Raw genomic sequence first — 12,778 nt, 5'->3', positions numbered from 1 at the left:
GGAAGGTCCCATCACAGCATTCGATGCAACTGAGAAAGTTATGCTGGTGGTGAGACTGCCCTGGTGACCCGAAGTGAGCCAAGTCCCGGGCTGTGGAGAGCTGACAGTGTGCTGAGAGAGAAACTCCCCTGCCATCAAATCTCTCCCTTTCGCCTGTCTTGGCATCGCTTCCTACTGACTTACAAGAAAAAGGAGTTCGAGTTAGCCCACTGGGGATTTCGGCCTTTCTTCAGTATGTCAATTATTCTGTATTTGCTTTCCAGGAGGGAATTCTAAGGAAAGAAGGGAGTCTGGGACGTGTCACCCTGGACGAGGGGATGTAGTCAAAAGGAGGAAATGGTTCTCAATGTGTCCTGCTGTCCTCCCTCCCTTCCTGCCCTACGACCACCTGCGACCCTCCCCACTGACCCAACTTCTCCTCTCCCCCTCTCCTAGGCAGAGAAACACCCTGGAAAGCAGAGGCCAGCAAGCTTTTTTATTTTTATTTTTTGCTATTAAGGGCCCTATATCAAGTATTTTGGCTTTGCAGGCTAGACCGTCTCTTTGCAACTACTCAAGGTTGCCACCAAGCACTCAAAAGCAGTCAGAGACCATACATCAACAAAGGAGTGCGGGCTGTGTTTCAAACAAAAACGGAACTTTACAAAAACCAGCCTTGGGCTTCAGCCTGTCTCCCCTTGTCCTGAAAGGCAACTGTCATCAGAGCCACTCCCGACTCCTGAGCACTAAAAACTAACAAGGAAGCAAGCAAGCGCCCCATGACCAATAAATAGAAAGAATCTTTAGCAGAAAGCAAGAAGCCTTGTTTCTTCGCAAGTGCTTTTCTTGTGGACCTCATGCTAATGGGGAATTTATCTCTGGAGCTCCATGGGACTCTCACTGGAATGGACAGTTCAAAGACAAGTGGAATTTTGCTTCTGCTCAGAAAGGAAAGCAAAACATGTACATTGGATTCCATCCTTCCTCCTTTAGACATAAGCTTTAAGTCAAAAGCTGCCACTTGTTATATTCAGTGACCACAGTGATGGTGGTCTTGCTGGGCCTCAGCTCTCTGGAAAATACTGCAATGCATAAGCATCCCCACTGCACCTGCTGCACAGTGTGCCCGGGCCACTGCAGCACTCAGCAAGCTAACTTCAGACTGTGGGCAAAGGGGGGAGCAGGAATCCATCATGCTCTCTGGGACACGCCCCTTGGATCACAGTCTGTTTACGGAAATCGCTTCCCAGGACTGTTCTCCTTGGTGAGAGGCAAGTCATTCACACCTCTCTTTTATCCTTAAGCTCAAAGGCACACCAACTAGTTGTTTTTAGTATTTGGGGATCCAGGATTACTTCATCCATTTTGAAAGCTATATACTATGCAAGTAAAAAAACAAATACACACGTTTATATATAATTTTAAAAAGCTTAACAACCCCACCCCCCCACCCCCCTCCCGCAGGCCTAACCCCAGATCCCAGCATTAGAAACTGCTGCCCCCAAGAGATTATGGGTTTGCCTAGCATCAGTAAGAACAGAGCCAAGGGCTAGGCCAACCCCTGTCCCCATAAGCTCAGAGATCCCTCCAGACAGGATGGCAGAGTGCCAACCCCTCCCCCACCCTGGAAAGACCATGGAACCCCAGCCCCAAGGGCGGAGCTTTCCAGGGCAGGCCACACTCTGTCTCAACCTCCCTACCCTGATGCTCGCCAAGAACGTGCTGGAACTGGCCCTTTCTCAAAGACACCTACTCTTACCTTGACTCCTCCCAGGGAGGACAGTAAGGACAGTTATTTACCTTTGTGGAGTAACTTGACAAGAGCTGGGATGGTCTCCATTCCAAAAAGCCGCCTCTATTAGAAATTCCTATTTTAGCTTAATCCATTTTATCAATGCCAGTGACGAAGGTGACATATTTGTCTTATTTGAACATGGCCTGAGTCTGGTTGATATTAAAAAGAAATTCAGTGTTTATTTTTTAGGTAAAGCCTGTATACAGAGAAGAGTGTGGGCATGGTCTGTCCCACCTTCTACCTGACCATGGACCAAACTAACAAGAGCTAACGTTTCTGGAGTACTGTGCACTTGATCAAGTCCTCTCGCTGCATAAAATGACTTAGGCCTTCCTCCAGTCCTATCCAGTAGGTACCGTTACGGTCCCAGTCGTGCAGACTGGGAGACTGAGGCTTAGAGACCTTGTTTGTATTACACAGCTAGTAAGTAGAGCATTGGAGATTCAAGCCCAGCTTTTCTGGCAGCAGGGTATGAAGTCTTCTCAATACCACATGCAGCACGCACTTCCTACGTCTGAATTCCATTCCGGCCTCCACAGATAACTAAGTAGCTATGGAAAGGTCCCTCTGTTTTGGGGGTTCAACTCTAAAATTAAAAGTTGGTATACACATACCACTGTGGAATATTGTGCAGCAGTAAAAAGAATGCAAGCTTGCCACTTGTAACGACATGGATGGATCTAGAGGGTATTATGCTCAGTGAAATATGTCAGACAGAAAGACAAATACCATATGTTTTTACTTATATGTGAAATCTAAACAAAGAAACAAAACAAAAATAGGCTCATAGGAACAGAGACCAAAGGGATGGTTACCAAAAGGGAGGGTGGGGGGAGATGGATAAAAATGGGAAGGGCAATAGAGTCAATAACGCTGTGCTAAGTTTATACAGTGATCGATGACTACTAGAATTAGTGGGGTGATCACACTGTAAGGTATAAACATGTCAAATCACTGCACTGTACACCTGAAACAAATATAACTAATAAAAGACTGTATACCAACTACACTTTAAAAAAAATACAAGTTAGAAGTAAACAAACTCATTTTATAAAGTCTGACTTTGATTGCCTTTAATATTAAGCACTATTGCCTTGGCTTTCTTTTTATATTATTGTACATTTCAATAAGTCATAAATAAAAACCAACAAAAACAAGACAGCCTAAATGATGTAATGCTAAACTGAACTCTCACATTTGCTTTGGTTCAATTTCGCAGATCTCAGTTTTATCACATGCCATTAGGGTTTCTCAACCCTATCAGGAGACCTAAGGCTTTATCAATGTAATTCTATTCTCTCAGAGGTTCCTATTGCGTACTGTCTCTGGAGCTGGTTTTAGTGGGGCTAAAGGAGAAGATGGAGGGAAAAGAGGCTCGGGAATACCCAGCATCACTGTGCAGGGTGCCCCTCTCTGGGCCAGGGAAAGGGAGCCAGAGCTCTGCCTCAGGCTGGCCTCTGACAACCTGTTGGGAGACCGAGAAATAGGGCGGATCAGAAGTACAATAGTAAACACAGAGGACAATCCATTGGCTAGCGCATTGAACATCTTGGTTTGCCTTTTGCTGGCAATAACTTTATACTTTTCTTGAGATAGTTAGGATAAGAATGGAAGCTTCAGAGCAGAGAAACAATTCTGAAACCTGGGACAAGGGAGAAAACGAAGCAATGAAGGGATTTTAGGAAAAGGCATGAAGTGGGAAGAACAGTGGGAACCCCCAACCCCAGTAGCAGAACGACCTCAGTGGAACGGGATAAAGTTACCATTATTCAGGAAATGATCATTTCTTAAGTGACTAATCAAGTGTCAAGTTACCTGTTACCAAATTCACTCTGCACAATTACCGTATTTTTCACTCCATAAGACACACCTTTTCCCCCCAAAAAAGTGGAGGGGAAAATGCCCGTGCATCTTATGGAGCAAAAAATATGGTATTTCATTAAATATTTTAACACACCATTTGGTTCAGAATATTTTTTTTCTTATTTTCCCTCTTAAAATCCCAGGTGTGTCTTATGGTCAGGTGCATCTCATGGAGTGGAAAATACGGTAGTCAGTGAGATGTGGCATTCCAATCTTAGTTAGGAGGAAATGGAGCCTGAGAGAGTCCATGACTAACTCGCTAAAGGTTGCCCAGAAAGAAGTAGAGCTGGGCATGGGATAGAATATTTTCAATAACATTTTAAAATGTCAAAGAGATATGGTAGGCAGTGTTTCATGACAACCACATTTTATAGCTTACATTACTTACTAGAATGTTCTGCACAAGTCCAGGACACTTCTGACCCCACTTCTTGGAACCTGCCATTGGATTCTGAAGATGTTTTGACTCCATGTTTATGAAAACATTACTAGCATTATGGTATGATTATCACCAGAAATGAATATTCTACTAAGAAAGTGTGTTAGAGTGAACCACACTAAGCCAATTTAGCTTGACGACCCATATTCTATCCAGTATTGTTAAGTTATTATTTTTCCCATTTTCTCCCTTCCCTTCCCTTCCCTTCCCTTCCCTTCCCTTCCCTTCCCTTCCCTTCCCTTCCCTTCCCTTCCCTTCCCTTCCCTTCCCTTCCCTTTCCTTTCCTTTCCTTCCCTTCCCTTCCCTTCCCTTCCCCTTTTCTTTCTTTTTGCTGTTAAACGCATTTTCACCAGGATCAAGCCTTTTCTGTGTAAACTTCATGGAGGGTTTTATAAAACGTTTGGATATTGGCAAACATTATCTCTGAGTTTTCTTTTGATTCTAATAATTCTTTCAAGTATAATTTTCCCAGGTGAAAATTTTGCAGATCTTGGTCCATTTTATTTCTTGATAACTGTATGTAACAGTGACAACTCCTTATTTATCAGATAAATACTGCGGGTTTGCTTTCAAGAGTAATTTGTAAGCAATTATCCTTGGACAGTCCAGGATTTCTCCATTGTCAAGACCTAATTTCTTGGATCGCTTCTCCTCTTATTATGAGTACTTCTGATACCATCATGCCTGTGCATTTGGTGATTTGTGAAGCAAAGAAAAAATGTTGAAGTAAATATAGGGAGGTCACCTACACTTTGAGAAGTGCATAATAATACACTATGATAATTAGTAATAAACATGCTTCATTTTAATGAAGGGGAGAAAGAAAAAAAATATTTGTCTGAAAATGTTTCATGAGGGAGTAAGCTCAAATACCAATTTATTTGGTTCAAATAGTCAACTGATAACCTAAAAAAGCAATGGGATATATATTTCACATTTCAGGGCTGCATACACCGTTTTTGTGTTTCCGGCTGAACACTGGAATGGGATCAATTACATTTAATTCAGTCAGCTTCTCAAAAAACCTACAAACCCACTTTTCCTAATGTAGCAATTAGGAAGCAAAATCTCTTAAGACTTCTTCATATCCATCACTAATACTATACATTGACTTCATTTTGGAAGTTTTTGTTTATTTTTTGACTTCCACAAAGACTGAGTAGAGCTCAGCTATTTAGAGAACAAGCTTTAGAATCAGATTAACCCGTATTTTAAAAAGAAGTCAAGACACCCCAATCATAACAATGAATGAGGCTGGAATTCAGAGATTTGTGCAAAGTTATCATGTCAATTTACCTTCCGTGATATAGTAGATCAGCCAAGCCTGAAGACACTTGCATTCTCTTCCTCTTCTGCTGCTCTAATACAATCGTTATCGAGTTGCTCACTTCTCTCCATCTGTTTAATTCCCCAAATGCCGGTAGTGATTGGACATGCACGAACAAGTAATCTCTAATCTAAAATTCTCTGTGCTCCACCCTCCAGCTCTCCAGCTGCAGGTTCACATAAAGAATTTATTCATTCATTCATTTACCAAACATTTATTTGATGTCTACTATATTCCAGGCACTCTTCTAAGTGTAGGGGAAGTAATGAGCAAAACTGACAAAATTCTCTGCTTTATGGAGCTTAGAGTCCAGAAGACCGGAGTGCTGTCTGAACTTGAATAATTGCTCAATCTTGGAGTTTCCAAACCTCATTCTCTGTGTCTGTGGAAACGTTTCAATGATTCCCAGTTGACACTGGCTTAGGTCTTATCTAGTAAATCTCAGAGCAACTCTGAGTTGAACACTATTAATTTTCCCATTTTTCCAAAAAAGAAAGGGGATGCTTAAACTAGAGAGAAAGTTGTTCACGGGTTCAGGAAATAGGAAGTGATAGCAACAGAAGTTAAACCCTGGGGATATCTAATTTCAGAGACTGAAAATAATGACAGCTATATTTCAAGACCTCTAAGGAAAATTTGTAGATATTCCCTCCCAGCAAAGGCAATTTCTATGCTTTCCAGAGGATTTGTTGATGCGAACAAATTTAATTCCCAAATGTGTGGTCATCTATCTTTTCTCTCTGGTAGTTTTATTTTATTTATTTTTTTAAAATTTGTATATATTGACTTTAGAGAGAGAGAAGAGGGAGAAAGGGAGAGGAGGAGAGTGGGAGAAAGAGAAAGAAACATCCATTTGTTGTTCCATACACTTATGCATCCATTGGTTGATTCTTGTATGGACCTTGATTGGGATTTCAACGTGTAACTTTGATGCTCCTGGGACAACACTCTAACCAACTTAGTTCCCCAGCCAAGGCAGGACCCATTTGATATCATATTTGTTAATATTATCAGGAATCTCAGCAGAATAAAGCATCAATGCTGAAAAACTGTTAAGCTTACTGTACCTAATGCATGTTTTCTGAAATTCTAATTTTTGCTTCAAAGTTCAAGTTTTATCATTAACAAAAAAAACCAGTGAGTTATTTCCTTGAAGTGACAGGCTTACTTTGTCCACTTACAAGAAAGTCTCTGGCAAATATACAAGTCTGCATAATCACTCTTTGCACGGTGCTCCATGCAAAAAGCAGCTAGTTCAGCTTGTAACTCAAATAATCGCACAACTGTTTTCCCTAGAGACAAGCATCATACTTCAGTATTCAGCAGAAGGGCTCTTTGTGTACCTCCCATTTCATTGTACAGATTATTGAAAAATGAGTACTCAAGAGTCAACATTTAACAAAATTAATCATTCTTACTGATTCAGCAAAGATATTCCTAATTGAAAGTGGTATATTGAAGGTGTGTGGTGGAGAATAATACAGTAATAACATGACTGCTCATAAGGCATCATTCATTTAACCAACACTGCTTTTGTACCATTAATGTAAATGTCATCTCAGCGAAAAAGGCAAACACCATGTTAGTATTGTCACAAAATTGGTTTTGACCCTGTGAAACCCCTACAGTGGTTTTCAGATCCCCAGGGATCCAAGAACCGCATTCTAAGAACCACTGTTTAAAATTTAAACATATATCTACCCTATGACCCAGCAAATTCATTCCTACATTCCTACACAAAAGAAATAAACATGTATGCTGACCAAAATACCAACAAGGAAGTTTATACAATGTCATTCAAAATTGTTTAGAAATGTAAACAAACCAAAATTATCTTTCAACAAGAGAGAGGATAAACAAATCATCATATCAATTTAGAATGGAATGTTATTATACAATAGAGAAAAATAAACAACTTATAGATGCAACAGCTAAATGTTTCTGTCTGAAACGCTGTGTTAAGTGAGGGAAGCAATACATAAGTGAGAATATGCTGTTTGGTTTCACTTATGTAAAATTTGAGTACAGGAAAAATTGATCTATGATGATAGAAACCACAGTCTCTGGGGCATGGAAGAGGCTGAAGAGAAATTTCTGGGGGGAAAGAAATGTTCTCTATCTCACTTTGGGTATGCATCATTTTCAAGCCTTGATGAATTGAATGCTTAAAATTTGTACATTTTACTGTATGTTAATTATATCTCAGTGAAACAAGAATAACAGTTTTTAATTTTAAAGCAAAAAAGCATATAGATTCCTTGAGATTTTAGGTTATGCCTTCTCAACTAGCAAAAAGCAGAAAACTTGACAACAGGCACTCAATCAGCACTTCCTGAATAAATAAATGTATACAAAACTTGAAAGCAAATGAGCATTTCTAATGTATTTGAGGCATTTTCACTACTTCATAAACTTATGGTTTTGCAAAAGATACTTATTAGAAAAAAAGTCTCAAAATGACAGAATTAAGTGTTCAAGTTACAAGTTTAGAAAAATAAATTGAGAAAACAAAGATAATAAATATTAGATATTAATACAGTATAATATAGAACAGGGGTCCCCAAACTTTTTACACAGGGGGCCAGTTCACTGTCCCTCAGACCGTTGGAGGGCTGGACTATAAAAAAAAAACTATGAACAAATCCCTATGCACACTGCACATATCTTATTTGAAAGTAAAAAAACAAAACGGGAACAAATACAATATTTAAAATAAAGAACAAGTAAATTTAAATCAACAAACTGACCAGTATTTCAATGGGAACTATGCTCCTCTCACTGACCACCATTGAAAGAGGTGCTCCTTCCGGAAATGTGGCGGGGGGCCGGATAAATGGCCTCAGGGGGCCGTATGCGGCCCGTGGGCCGTAGTTTGGGGACCCCTGGTATAGAAGCTCAATACGGCCAAAAGTTGGTCCTTTGAAAAAAAATAAACCTCTGGCACAATGAGAGAAAACAAAAACTATTATGAATGAAAACAGGACATAATGCCAGAACAGGTAGGGCTTTGAAAGGAGCCAAGAAAGAACACCGCCAACAACTACTATATATGCCAACAATTTTGAAAACCTAAATAAAATACCTAGAGGCCCTGGCCGGTTGGCTTAGTGGTAGAGCGTTGGCCTGGCGTGCAGGAGTCCCAGGTTCGAATCCCAGCCAGGGTACACAGGAGAAGCACCCATTTGCTTCTCCACTCCTCCCCTTCTCCTTTCTTTTTGTCTCTCTCTTTGCCTCTTGCAGCCAAGGCTCCATTGGAGCAAAGTTGGCCCAGGCGCTGAGGATGGCTCCATGGCCTCCGCCTCAGGCACTGGAATTGCTCCCCAGATGGGCAAAGCATCGGCCCCTGGTGGGTTTACTGGGTGGATCCTGGTTGGGCACATGGAGGAGTCTCTCTGCCTCCCTGCTTCTCACTTCAGAAAAATACAAAAAAAAAAAAAAAAAAACAACACAAAAAAACCCCCAACAAAACCTCTAGAAAAATAGCTTACTGAAATGGACTCGAGTCTGTCCCCCTTGCCCCAAAACAAATAAATAGACAGTTGATGTTATATAGGTTACCAGAATTTCAAGAAAATATTCAGATTTCAGACATGTTTTTTTCAAATAACAGAAAAGGACATACAGGTGAGTATGAGCCAGACACCAAATCCAGAAAAACGGTCTGAGAAGAAAAATTAGGGAACCAATATTCTAATTAATATAAATTTTAAAATTCCTTTAAAACACCAAAGTGAACTCAATAGTATAATATATATAATAAAAATAAAAGAGTATATTAGAATAATTACATATAATATTTATGTAATATATGCCATATAATAAAATAAAAGAATATAATATATAATAACCATAATAAAATTGGGTTTATCTCTATTATGCAAGAATGGCTTATTACTAGAAATTTCATAAGTGCTTTTCACAACAATAACAGATTTAAAGAAAAAAATTTATATGGTTTTCTCAGCTGATACCAAAAAATCGTGACAGAATTTAACAGCTATTTAGGAAAAAATAGTTACAATTTCTTATTTCATTAAGAACAAAAGGTCCTTACTCTGATAAACAGTATCTATTGAAAAACTACCTCAAACATCATCACAAATGTTTGAAATTTTTGAAGCTTTCACTTTAAAACTGAGAATGAGGCATGAGTATCAATCATCATTGTATTATTCAACAATTATAATGGCCTGACCAGGCAGTGGTGCAATGGATAGAGCGTCAGACTGGGACACAGAGGACCCAGGTTTGTAACCCCGAGGTCACCGGCTTGAGCTCAGGCTCAACAGCTTGAGTCCAAGGTCACTGGCTTGAACAAGGGGTTACTCTGTGTGCTGAAGCCCCACAGTCACAGCACATTTGAGAAAACAATCACTGAACAACTAAGGAGCTGAACTATGAGTTGATGCTTCTCATCTCTCTCCCTTCCTGTGTGTCCGTCCCTATCTGTTCCTCTCTGTCCTTCTCTGTCCTTATCACAAAAACAAAAACAAAAAAAGAATTACAATAGACTCCCAGCCATTATAAGGATATATGAAAGAAATAAGGAGTATGAAAACTGACATTATGTGCAGATGATAAAATAGTTTACATAGACCTCTCTTCCCCAAAATATACAAACAATGCATTAAAAATAATAAGATGGCTCAGCTTCCTCACCAACCGTGACTTCACTGATATTGCTCTATTCATATTGACCACTGAAGGGAAGTTTAGATTCCCTGGGAGTTAGGGAAAACACTGGCTGTCTCCCTTAAATAAGCTGTCCAAGTATAAATGATAATTATTGCAGAACTGTATCCAGAAGACCACACTGAACCTGACTTTCAGCTATAGGCCATTTTCTCTTAATTAAGGTTAACTGACTTTAGTCCCTATTACCTGAGGTACCTGAATAATAGAACAGAGGCCAGATATGTTTTTGATGAATTGATCTGCTAAGTGTTAAACATTATAGGTGCTCAAAATAGGTCTTTTGATTGACAGGAAGTTACATAGCAATGGGAAGTCCCCTCTTGACCACTTAAAGGCATAGAGGTCAATTACAAGAGAGTGCAAATAGGCTCAGAATGCATTTCTCATCTTGGTGAATGTTTTCTTAATCTTAAGTTCTCAGCCCAACGAAAGAATACACTTGTTTGGGGACTGAGTTGAGCACACAGTCCCTTCTCTGACAGTATAAAATTGGAATTGAAGAATGTTAGTTTGTTCCTCCAGTCAGCAAGGTGGGGCGAGTCCATAGGATGGATCCCAGTCTACACAGAGGCGGAGAAACACTGATCACGTGCTCAGAGGAAACTCAAGAGGAGGAAGGAAAATCAGGCCCAGAGACTCAGAGAACCCACATCACCCGGGTTCTGTCCCCTTTCCTCATCCCAGCTTTGGTTCTTCACGCCACACAACTCTACTTCCTGACGTCAACCCTTGTCTCCATGTAACAAACATCTCCACTCCAACACACACATCTTCAGCAATTCAAGTCAGTTGCGTGGGTTTCTGCTTTTTTAAGCATAGAGCCTTAACAAAGCCATGTGTAGAAAAATAAGGGTTTAGTGCATTACAAAGATGTTCTATTTTAAAAAGAGTAGGCATTAGTGACTTTGAGAGATGCTTCTAAATAGCAGCACCTGATAAGGCCGCCCTTTGCGACTGCGTCTCACTAGGGCCTGGGGACTCGAAGGGACACCCAGTGGCACACTAGAGGGCAGGCAAAGCCACGGGACAAACAGGCTGCATCTTCCTGCCCTTCAGATTTACTCGATATTATGTCATCTAAAATTCTTTTTTAAAAAAAATTAAACTAAGACTTTGCATGAATATTTAAGATAAAATATCGGAACTTCAAAGAAATTTCCTCCTTGTTGGCAAACTGCTTGAGGCTAAGTTTGAAGCTGAGCTTGAGCCTCCTGGGGTCCCAGGCTGCTCTCCCCACCCAGGAGGGGTTCTTAGAAGAAAAGTTTGAACAATACTCATGCACTGTAATACCAATCACCAGAACAGTCCAAACAGCAAGTCTATTCACCAGTATGTATAATGTAGTCTCAGATAGTCTTCACAATCAGACCTCTCATTTTCTTCTTATTATTTGAAAGAAAAAAGAAATTATCTGGAGGTTCATGATAGCTTCTGTACAACATTATTTGATTCATTCCCATTCCACATATTACTGGATCCAAAATACTAATATCAAAATAAGTATCAATGGCTGTAAACAATTCAAACTAAAATTTTAAAGTCTAAAACCGTGGTGGCGGTGATGGTAGTAGAAGGGGAGGAGGAGGAGGAGGAGGAGGAAGAGGAAGAGGAAGAAGAGGAGGAGTAGGAGGAGGAGGAGGAGGAGGAGGAAGAGGAGGAAGAGGAGGAAGAGGAAGAGGAGGAGGAAGAAGAAGAGGAGGAGGAGGAGGAAGAGGAAGAGGAAGAGGAGGAGGAGGAAGGGGAGGAAAAAGAGGTGGATGTGGAGAAGGAGGAGGAGAAGGAAGAGGAGGAGGAGGAGGAAGATGAGGAGGAGGAGGAAGAGGAGAAGGAGGAAGAGGAGGAGGAGGAAGAGGAGGGGGAGGAGGAAGTGGAGGAGGAGGAAGAGGAGGAGGAGGAGGAAGAGGAGGAGGAGGAAGAGGAGGAGGAGGAAGAGGAGGAGGAGGAAGAGGAGGAGGAGGAAGAGGAGGAGGAGGAAGAGAAGGAGGAGGAAGAGGAGGAGGAAGAGGAGGAGGAGGAAGGGGAGGAAGAAGAGGTTGAGGTGGAGAAGGAGGAGGAGGAGGAAGAGGAGGAGGAGGAGGAGGAAGAGGAGGAGGAGGAAGAGAAGGAGGAGGAGGAGAGGAGGAGGAGGAAGAGGAGGAGGAGGAAGAGGAGGAGGAGGAGGAGGAGGAAGAAGAGGAAGAGGAGGAGGAGGAAGAAGAGGAAGAGGAAGACAGAGAAATCTGTAATGTTGCTGCTTATAATGCACAAGTAAAAATATGTACCAGAAAAGGTGTGATATTTCATGTGATATTCTTTTTAAAAATGTAAAGAGACCCTTTAATGACTTGCTGTTCTAATTGCTACTACACATTTTTTAACATAAAATGTGTTTATATTTTAATAACGTTTCAACCTAAGTTTCCTAAGAGAAGAGCAATTTAGAAAACCATAAAATTGAGCTAAATTCAATAAACTACAGGAAAAGATATCATTAAACTCTCTCCAGAGCAATGCCTGATTTCAAGCTCTTAGTTAAACGTCCATAAAAAGACCAACAAGATACTTAGTTGTCTCTTTATTACCATGACTTCCCTGTTGATTTACTTGGTAATTTCAGATATATTTTATTTTCGGTCTGGACTCATTTTCTATTGGTATTGACTGCAAACAGAAGAGTTTTCATGGTCCCTGTTTACTAACT

At 40.6% G+C, this 12,778-nt stretch overlaps 1 protein-coding gene across 1 annotated transcript in view; it reads right to left on the bottom strand.

The window, feature by feature from the left end:
* Positions 1-1,110, bottom strand: part of LOC136377638 (delta-sarcoglycan) — a 427,945-nt gene extending 426,835 nt beyond the window's left edge. The window contains exon 1 of the mRNA XM_066344714.1: positions 1,090-1,110. The gene's annotated coding sequence lies outside the window, so the exon portion shown is untranslated. The remainder of the gene's footprint in view (positions 1-1,089) is intronic.
* Between the last annotated feature and the right edge of the window lie 11,668 nt (positions 1,111-12,778).

This window comes from Saccopteryx leptura, chromosome 6, assembly GCF_036850995.1.
Source record: "Saccopteryx leptura isolate mSacLep1 chromosome 6, mSacLep1_pri_phased_curated, whole genome shotgun sequence".
Taxonomy (NCBI): Eukaryota; Metazoa; Chordata; class Mammalia; order Chiroptera; family Emballonuridae; genus Saccopteryx; species Saccopteryx leptura.
The sequence above is the reverse complement of the archived record's forward strand: the minus strand, read 5'-3'. Positions and strand labels throughout refer to the sequence as shown.